Source organism: Arachis stenosperma, chromosome 3 (genome assembly GCF_014773155.1).
Source record: "Arachis stenosperma cultivar V10309 chromosome 3, arast.V10309.gnm1.PFL2, whole genome shotgun sequence".
Classification (NCBI taxonomy): domain Eukaryota; kingdom Viridiplantae; phylum Streptophyta; class Magnoliopsida; order Fabales; family Fabaceae; genus Arachis; species Arachis stenosperma.
The window spans coordinates 128,296,922-128,307,952 of record NC_080379.1 but is presented as its reverse complement, the minus strand read 5'-3'; the positions used below and the strand labels follow the sequence as shown (position 1 = coordinate 128,307,952).

Here is an 11,031-nt window from a genome sequence, read left to right as displayed (position 1 = left end):
CTTGTTCTCTTTTCTTTCATATGAGCAGGAGCAGAGACAAAGGCATTCTTGTTGAAGCTGACCCTGAACCTGAAAGGACCTTGAAGCGGAAGCTAAGAGAAGCTAAGGCACAACTCTCTGTTGAGGACCTGACCGAATTCTTCAAAGAAGAAGACATGGCAGTCGAAAACAACAACAATGCCAACAATGCAAGGAAGGTGCTGGGTGACTTTACTGCACCTACTCCCAATTTCTATGGGAGAAGCATCTCTATCCCTGCCATTGGAGCAAACAACTTTGAGCTTAAGCCTCAATTAGTTTCTCTAATGCAACAGAATTGCAAATTCCATGGACTTCCAATGGAAGATCCTCATCAGTTTTTAGCTGAATTCTTGCAAATCTGTGACACAGTCAAGACTAATGGGGTTGACCCTGAGGTCTATAGACTGATGCTATTCCCTTTTGCTGTAAGAGACAGAGCTAGAATATGGTTGGACTCACAACCTAAAGAAAGCCTGGACTCTTGGGAAAAGCTAGTCAATGCCTTCTTGGCAAAGTTCTTTCCACCTCAGAAATGGAGTAAGCTTAGAGTGGAAGTCCAAACCTTCAGACAGAAGGATGGTGAATCCCTCTATGAAGCTTGGGAAAGATACAAACAATTAATCAGAAAATGTCCCTCAGACATGCTTTCTGAATGGAGCATCATATGTATTTTCTATGATGGTCTCTCTGAACTATCCAAGATGTCTTTGGATAGCTGCTGGAGGATCTTCATCTGAAGAAGACGCCTACAGAGGCTCAAGAACTAATTGAAATGGTTGCAAATAACCAATTCATGTACACTTCTGAAAGAAATCCTGTGAACAATGGGACTAGTCAGAAGAAAGGAGTTCTTGAGATTGACACTCTGAATGCCATATTGGCTCAGAATAAGATATTGACTCAACAAGTCAATTTGATTTCTCAAAGTCTGTCTGGAATGCAAAATGCACCAAGCAGTACTAAGGATGCTTCACCTGAAGAAGAAACTTATGATCCTGAGAACCCTTCAATGGAAGAGGTGAATTACCTAGGAGAACCCTATGGAAACACCTATAATTCTTCATGGAGAAATCACCCAAATTTTTCATGGAAGAATCAAGAGAGACCTCAACAAGGTTTCAACAACAACAATGGTGGAAGAAACAGGTTTAGCAATGGCAAGCCTTTTCCATCATCTTCTCAGCAACAGACAGAGAACTCTAAGCAGAACCCCTCTGACTTAGCAACCATGGTCTCTGATCTAATCAAAACCACTCAAAGTTTCATGACTGAAACAAGGTCCTCCATTAGAAATTTGGAGGCACAAGTGGGACAGCTGAGCAAGAAGTTACTGAACTCCCTCCTAGTACTCTCCCAAGCAATACAGAAGAATCCAAAAGGAGAGTGCAAAGCCATAACCATGGCCGAATCTGGAGAGGAAAGAGAAGTGGACGCCATTGAGGACCTCAGTGGGCGTGCACTGACCTCCAATGAGTTCCCTAATGAGGAACCATGGGAATCTGAGGCTCAAAATGAGACCATAGAGATTCCATTGGACTTATTTCTGCCTTTCATGAGCTCTGATGAGTATTCCTCCTCTGAAGAGGATGAGTATGTCACTGAAGAGCAAGTTGCTAAATACCTTGGAGCAATCATGAAGCTAAATGACAAGTTATTTGGAAATGAGACTTGGGGATGAACCTCCTTTGCTCACCAAAGAACTGGATGACTTGTCTAGGCAGAAATTACCTCAAAAGAAACAAGATCCTGGGAAGTTTTCAATATCTTGTACCATTGGCACCATGACCTTCAAGAAGGCTCTGTGTGACTTAGGGTCAAGTGTAAACCTCATGCCTCTCTCTGTAAGAGAGGCTAGGGATCTTTGAGGTACAAGCTGCAAGAATCTCACTAGAGATGGCAGACAACTCAAGAAAACAAGCTCATGGACTTGTAGAGAATGTTTTGGTAAAAGTTGAAGACCATTACATCCCTACTGATTTCAGTCCTAGAGACTGGGAAGTGCATGGATGAATCCATCATCCTTGGCAGACCCTTCCTAGCCACAGCAAAGGCTGTGATTGATGTTGATGGAGGTGAACTGATCATTCAAGTGAATGAAGAATCCCTTGTGTTTAAGGCTCAAGGATACCCCCTCTGTCATCATGGAGAAGAAGCATAAAGAGCTTCTCTCAAATCAGAGACAAACAGAGCCCCCACAGTCAAACTCTAAGTTTGGTGTTGGGAGGCCACAACCAAACTCTAAGTTTGGTGTTGGGAGGTTCCAACATTGCTCTGAGTATCTGTGAGGCTCCATGAGAGCCTTCTGTCAAGCTACTGACATTAAAGAAGCGCTTGTTGGGAGGCAACCCAATGATTATATTTTATCTATTTCTTTTGTTATTTTATGATTTTTGTAGGTTGATGATCATAAGAAGTCACAAAATCCATTGAAAAAGCAAAAACAGAATGAAAAACAGGAAGAAAAACAGCACACCCTGGAGGAAGAATTCACTGGCGTTTAAACGCCAGTGAGTCTAGCAGTTGGGCGTTTAACGCCAGTCTGGCACCATTCTGGGCGTTTAACGCCAGAAAGGGGCACCAGACTGGCGTTAAACGCCAGAAAGGGCAAGAACCTGGTGTTAAACGCCAGGAATGGGCATCAGCCCGGCGTTTAACGCCAGAAATGGCTCAAAACGTGATTTTTGATGCCATTTGGTGCAGGGATGACTTTTCCTTGACACCACAGGATCTGTGGACCCCACAGGATCCCCACCAACCCCACCACTCTCTCTCTTCTTCTTCACCTATTCACCAATCACCTCATTACCTCTTCCCCAAAACCCCTTCACCTATCAATCCCATCTTTCTCTTCACCACTCACATCCATCCTTCATAAAACCCCACCAACCTCACCCTTCAAATTCAACATCACTTCCCCCCTCCTTGGCCGAATACATAAGCCATCTCCTTCTCCCTCATTTCTTCTTCTTCTACTCTCTCTTTCTTCTTTTGCTCGAGGACGAGCAAACCTTTTAAGTTTGGTGTGGTAAAAGCATTGCTTTTTGTTTTTCCATAACCATTTATGGCATCCAAGGCCGGAGAAACCTCTAGAAAGAGGAAAGGGAAGGCAAAAGCTTCCACCTCCGAGTCATGGGAGATGGATAGATTCATCTCAAGGGTGCATCAAGACCACTTCTATGAAGTTGTGGCCTTGAAGAAGGTGATCCCCGAGGTCCCCTTTTCACTCAAAAGGGGAATACCCGGAGATCCGCATGAGATCCGAAGAAGAGGTTGGGAAGTGCTTACCAACCCCATTCAACAAGTCGGAATCTTGATGGTTCAAGAGTTCTATGCCAATGCATGGATCACCAAGAACCATGATCAAAGTATGAACCCGGATCCAAATTATCTTACTATGGTTCGGGGGAAATACTTGGATTTTAGTCCGGAAAATGTAAGGTTAGCATTCAACTTGCCCATGATGCAAGGAGATGAACATCCTTACACTAGAAGGGTCAACTTTGATCAAAGGTTGGACCAAGTCCTCACAGTCATCTGTGAAGAGGACGCCCAATGGAAGAGAAATTCAAAAGGGAAGCCGGTTCAACTGAGAAGGCATGACCTCAAGCCCATCACTAAGAAAAGGATGGAGCAAACAAGAGACCCCTCTCATCATGAGAGAGGAGCAACAAAGACAAGGAAGAGACATTGAGGAGCTCAAGCACTCCATAAGACCTTCAAGAGGAAGAACAAGCCGCCATCACTAAGGTGGACCCGTTCTTTAATTTCCTTGTTCTTTAATTTTCTGTTTTTTCGAATTTTAGTGCTTTATATTATCCATGTTTGTGTCTTATGATCATTAGTGTCTTAGTGTCTATGCCTTAAAGTTATGAATGTCCTATGAATCCATCACCTTTCTTAGAGATTGTTCTTAATTGAAAAAGAAAAGAATTGCATGAATTTTGAATTTTATAACAGTTTTAATTATCTTGATGTGGTGACAACACTTTTGTTCTCTGAATGTATGCTTGAACAGTGCATATGTCTTTTGAATTTGTGGTTCATGAATGTTGGCTCTTGAAAGAATGATGAAAAAGGAGACATGTTACTGAGGATCTGAAAAATCATAAAAAATGATTTTTGAAGCAAGAAAAAGCAGTGAATACAAAAAAAAAAAAAAAGAGAAGAGGCGAAAAAAAAACCGAAAAAAAAGGGGGAAGAAAGAAAACGAAAAAAAGAAAAGAAAGAAATAAAGTTGTGATCCAAGGCAAAAAGAGTGTGCTTAAGAACCCTGGACACCTCTAGTTGGGGACTCTAGCAAAGCTGAGTCACAATCTGAAAAGGTTCACCCAATTATGTGTCTGTGGCATGTATGTATCCGGTGGTAATACTGGAAGACAGAGTGCTTTGGGCCACAGCCAAGACTCAATAAGTAGCTGTGTTCAAGAATCATCATACTTAACTAGGAGAATCAATAACACTATCTGGATTCTGAGTTCCTAAAGAAGCCAATCATTCTGAATTCCAAAGGATAAAGTGAGATGCCAAACTATTCAGAGGCAAAAAGCTAAAAGCCCCGCTCATCTAATTAATACTGATCTTCATAGATGTTTTGGAGTTCATTGCATATTCTCTTCTTTTTTATCTTATTTGATTTTCAGTTGCTTGGGACAAGCAACAATTTAAGTTTGGTTGTGATGAGCGGATAATTTGTACGCTTTTTGGCATTGTTTTTAGTATGTTTTAGTATCTTTTAGTTAGTTTTTATTATATTCTTATTAGTTTTTAGTTAAAATTCACTTTTCTGGACTTTACTATGAGTTTGTGTGTTTTTCTGTGATTTCAGGTATTTTCTGGCTGAAATTGAGGAATCTGATCCAGAGACTCAAAAGGACTGCAGATGCTGTTGGATTCTGACCTCCCTGCACTCGAAGTGAATTTTCTGGAGCTACAGAAGCCCAATTGGCGCGCTCTCAACGGCGTTGGAAAGTAGACATCCTGGGCTTTCCAGCAATATATGATCTATACTTTGCCCAAGATTTGATGGCCCAAATCGGCATTCAAAGTCACCTCAAGAATTCCAGCGTTAAACGCCGGAACTGGCACCTAAATGGGAGTTAAACGCCCAAACTGGCATAAAAGCTGGCGTTTAACTCCAAGGAGAGTCTCTACACGAAAATGCTTCATTGCTCAGCCCAAGCACACACCAAGTGGGCCCGGAAGTGGATTTTTATGTCATTTACTCATCTCTGTACCCCCTAGGCTACTAGTTTTCTATAAGTAGGACCTTTTACTATTGTATTTTCATCTTTGGATTTTTTTTAGATCCTTTGATCATCTTTGGACATCTAGTTCTTAGATCATTGGGAGGCTGGCCTCACGGCCATGCCTAGACCTTGTTCTTATGTATTTTCAACGGTGGGTTTCTACACACCATAGATTAAGGTGTGGAGCTCTGCTGTACCTCGAGTATTAATGCAATTACTATTGTTCTTCTATTCAATTCCGCTTGTTCTTGTTCCAAGATATCACCTGTTCTTCAACTTGATGAATGTGATGATCCGTGACACTCATCATTCTCACTTATGAACAAAGTGACTGACAACCACTCTTGTTCTACAAGCATACGAGGCTTAGTGAATATCTCTTGGATTCCTGATAACACGATGCATGGTTGATCACCTGACAACCGAGTGCTCGCCTGACAAACGAGCCAGCCATTCCGTGAGATCAGAGTCTTCGTGGTATAGGCGAGAACTGATGGCGGCATTCAAGAGAATCCGGAAGGTCTAACCTTGTCTGTGGTATTCTGAGTAGGATTCAATGATTGAATGACTGTGACGTGCTTCAAACTCCTAGCAGGCGGGGCGTTAGTGACAGACGCAAAAGGATTGATGGATTTTATTCCGGCCTGACTGAGAACCGACAGCTGATTAGCCATCTGTGACAGAGCATGGAACATTTTCACTGAGGATGGGAGGTAGCCACTGACAACGGTGAAACCCTACATGATTTGCCATGGAAAGGAGTAAGAAGGATTGGATGAAGACTGTAGGAAAGCAGAGACGGAAGGGAAGGCATCTTCATACGCTTGTCTGAAGCTCTCACCAATGATATACATAAGTATCTCTATCTTTATCTTTATGCTTTATTCGTTTATCACTATACCCAATTGAGTCTGCCTGACTGAGATTACAAGGTGACCATAGCTTGCTTCATAGCAACAATCTCCGTGGATCGACCCTTACTCACGTAAGGTTTATTACTTGGACGACCCAGTGCACTTGCTGGTTAGTTGTGCGAAGTTGTGTTTATGCCATGGTATTGAGCACCAAGTTTTTGGATTCATTACCGGGATTATTTGAATATGGACAAAGTAGTGATCACAATTTCGTGCACCAAACATCCATGTCTAGATATAGTATCTAATATTATGTATATTAAATTGTTATTCTGAAATCATGCTGAAGATAGTAAAAAATTGAATACTTGGAGATACTTTGAAATGCAGGATTGACTAACCTCAAACACCACTAATGTTACATATGTCTTATTTTGATTGGTATTCTAAAAAATATTTCAACCCGCAAGCTACATTTTTACCAGTGCTACAATATAAAATTCTTTTGAATCTTCAATCACTTTGAAGTCTCATACACAGAAGACATGGAGGTTCCTAATTTGTGAAGAAATATTAAGTGATGTTCCAAAAAAAAGGGCAATGACAGAAAATAAAAAGAGATGACTGAGCATTCATTTTGGTCTTATCTATGACCTCCCCATCAAGAGAGAAAGGGATGAATGAATGTTTTTCATCCATGAGTGTTCAACTCACTCTTTTGAAAGAAAGCAACAACTATGATGATTGTGGTTGATTATCTCTTGCAAAAATATTCATACAATAATTTAAGAGGAGGGCATGAATACATGTATGATTATTCAAATATTTAAAAGTTATGCGGTACACCTGAAGAGGTGTCTAAAGGTGTTCTTTCCATCTCCATCAGTGTTCTTAACAAAAATAAAAAACTCCTAGAATGGAAGTACTTATACAAATCATAATCAACACACATTAAAGTGTTTTTTTCTTTCGTCAAAGAAGCAATGAAAATAAAGTAAAGAAGTGTTCATTTGTAAGATGGCACAAAAAGGTGCCACCCTGAAAATATTCACTTAGAAGATGTCCATTAAAAAGAGTTCATTCAAAAAGGGCACTAATAATTCGAATAAAGATGTCCACCCATCTCCATCAATTAGGTGTTCTTCAAAATTATGAGTACATACTAGAAAAGCATGTTTAACAAAGGGAAGAAAGTGTACCTGTACATCGAAGTCCACACATTGGACACCCTTTGAGCTAGCATGAGTTCTTATGACAATTTTCTTTTGGGTCACCAGCACTACTTGGGGCTAGCTACTGTAATAGAATCTCTAATTCCTCTACAATAAGAATTTTCCAACTACAAAAGATTTCTCTACGATAAAAAAGATTTCTACAACAAAATATTCTATCCAAAGAAGGGTTAGAACTTTTCTACTATCTCTCTTTAATACATATACCCATCTTTATTAATAATGTTAGATGCCATAAAAAATTATCATGTATGGGTAGAGTCTTTTAATCATGGTCATGGTCTAATTAAGTAAAGTCATGGAGAATCTATAAATCATACAAATACTTGCATGAATGCATACTACATACCACATTTGTCACTTCAAGTGTTCTTAAACATGTTTTCGATGCACAAAATCATGTTATACATAATCAACCAACAAATTTAGGCAAGAATACTCATCTACTTTTCACTAGGCCTATTGATAGAGGCTTTGAAAGAAATCTCAAAATGAAAAATAGACGTTGTTGAATGAAAGAAATTAGAAAAGTAATCATTTATTACTTTCCTCAAGATGATCTTAATTCTTTTCTTGAAGTGAACAACAATTTCAATTTTAAAATTTTGTATCATAAGAATATTGCTTGAAAAATACCTCTACGAAGAACACCACCTCAAAAGACACTAACCCAAACTATAAAGGAGAAATTGTAGAATACTCAACGTCAATCTTTGTTCAATTCACAAAGTCATATATTTTTAAAAGTCTTCAACTATATATCAATAACTACAATGAATTAGAAGTAATCAACATTAGAGCACCTGAACACCCCAACCCTTTGAAATCAATATTCCGAAAATTTAAGAAGGACAAAGAATATTGCATGTCAAAGAAGCAACCAGGGAGTTTTCTAATGAAATAAAAAAATAAGAGGTATGAAAATTATTTATCATATTCTCTACTTGATAAGACCATTCATTTTTCATATTCTCGCATTATCATATTCCATTTGGTGAAGTATATGAAGATATTACATGATATTCTAAGTTTACAGCTTTGGGGGAATACAAATATTGAACACTCCATTAGTAAATTACTCTAACTAAAAAAATTTATTCTCAAATTTCTCATTATTGTGCTAGGCGAATAATTTTTTAATATTTCCAAATATCTGTTTTCTAGTTACAAATGGGTATTGCTCATAATTTCTGATTTATTTCTTTTTCCATTTGTATTGCCATTGGAAACATGTACAAATGAAGATGACCTTTCAAGTTGTAAGTTAAAGGAGCTTTGTATGGAGCTCCTTAAGTGAGAACTAAATTGGTAGAAGTGGATTGGTTGGATTTGAAGTGTAGAAAATGTTATTTAGTTAGAAATGAATCAAACTAGATATCCTTTCACTAATGTCAAACTAAATGAATCAAACTAGATATCCTTTCACTAATGTCACACCATGCCTGAACACTCTTTTACCCGAATACCTCTTTGCCACGAACACCCAGAACAGTGTCAAAATGCTATCTTAACTTGTGGAGATTAACTTCCTCTTTACACCTATTTTTAGTTAAAGAGACTTAAAATAATGGGAACACCCCAAAATACCTTCTGCCAACTATCCTATTCAGTAACGTCTTAGGATAAGCTGATGACATTGTAACCATTGAATAATGTATTTTTCCTTTAAAATAGTTTGAGACTATAAAAGGATATCAATCCACTTCTCTCAAAAGAATTTTCTAAAAATTGGAGAGATCATCTTTATCCTTTGCTATCCTCTAATCATTCTCATTATTCTTGACTTTGTTCATCAAATTCAAACAGTGAGTTCACAAAATTATCATTCGAGTGTTCCACTAGAACACCTGATTGCAAGTTCTACTTAACCCTTGTCTACTTTAAAAGAGCTCATTCATCCTCCTGTAACATTAGTGAAGGTCTCAACACTTGTTCCCTACCACTATTTCTTATCTTTAGTTCTTATGTTACTTATTTGCCACTAATAAAAATATTTTTCTCACAATTTTTTTAACCCTTAATCTCTTCTCTTAATCTTTGGTTAATCTATTCCTACAAAACTACGCTCAAATCAAGTTCTATATAGCAAAATGTAAGAACTAAATAATATTAGGTAGTGTTTATGGTTACATTATAATGCATGACTATAGTGGCTATGTGGTAGGAGAATAAAGTAGAGTCTGATCTGGAAGTTTCTTTAAATTACTAGGTTTTGATTCATGCAAATACACGGGACCACATAACTTTTTTTCACGACATGTAAAAAGGAAAGAGAAAATTACCATCAATTCATAAAAGAATTGATTATGAAACATTTTGTGTTATTCTTGAAGATGGAAACATGGGGTGTTGGACAAGGGTGGTGGGTTCATCCTTCTTGCAATGGAAGAGATACTATTTTTTTAGTTAGTAAAAAAGTATCTCGCATAAAGCGAGAATAAATTTTTAGTTTTTCTAAAATTTTTGAAATTGTATCTTGCTATTAGCGAAAAGGAATTTGCTTTTTTATTTTCAAAATTCATAACGTCGCTAAGGAGAAAGAATTTTGGGTTTTTTTTAAATAAAAAACATGACTAGGAAGGAATAATATGACATTTTCAAACATTTTTATTGTGAAAAGCTTTCTTTGTCAATTGAATTGACCAAAAGTAGTTAAGAAATCAGTTTTTTGTTCCTATATAAATAAGTTAACCTCGCATAAGCTGATAAGCAAAACATATTCATTCACTTTCTTCTACTTTTATATTCTTAGTTGTGATTTCTTTTATAGTTTTAGAGTGTGAGAGTATTAGAGTTGAGAAGTTTTTTTTTTTTGGAAACAATGGAAGCTAATGTGTGTGTGATGGTGAGAAGTATATTTTGATAGTGAGATGATACTATATACAAATGTGGGTGTAAAATTTATTTGGATGAGTCCAACATCAGTTATTATTCCTTGCATGATGTCATTTGTAGAGCTACAAAGTGGACTATGCCAACACATGTACTGGGAGTTTTTAAAGAGTCAGTAATTTTATACAGGCAGCATGTGTTAGTTTTCGGTGGTGTAATACAATTTCAAGTAATAAATGTGATCGATGAAGCCACCATCCTGGAGATGTTAATGATCTATCGACAGAATCAAAATCATGTGTGGATGATCGAGTTGTATGTTGAATTCGAGGAGTTGGCTATTAGTCCAAAGTGAATAAAACCTTCGTAAAAAAAGGGGACGACATAGACTGGGAAAAAATAATAGTGACAGTGAAGAAGAGTTCTTAACCAATAATGACATGTTGGGAGGAAACGAGACTATCGAAACAAATTTTAGATTGTAATAAACACGGTAGCAAGCCAACATCCTTTTGGTGTGCCATCTTTCATGTGTGTTTTTGGATCTCAAAGCTATGAACGCACCAAAATTTTCTGAGTTGGCAAACTCAGATTGTCACCGTATATTTTTTTGTTATGACAATTTTACTCTCAATTTTAAAAATTTGACTATACGTTTTAATTTTAGATGTTGAATTATTTAAAATATTGTTGAAAGCACATTTTTTATGGATTTAGTTAAGGTACCAGTTAAAGTGTGTTTTAAAAAATGTTGATTATTTTAAAATGATAACTTTCACTGATTTTGAAAGTTCTTTTTAATAACATTATTTTGTTGAATTAAGAAATTAACTAACATAATTGATG

General features: G+C 37.4%; 1 non-coding gene across 1 annotated transcript; it reads right to left on the bottom strand.

Annotated features, from left to right (window-relative positions):
- Nucleotides 1-560: 560 nt before the first annotated feature.
- On the bottom strand, nucleotides 561-668 carry LOC130972732 (small nucleolar RNA R71). The gene has a single exon (XR_009083894.1). It is a non-coding gene; the product is annotated as a small nucleolar RNA R71 (small nucleolar RNA).
- Nucleotides 669-11,031: the final 10,363 nt, after the last annotated feature.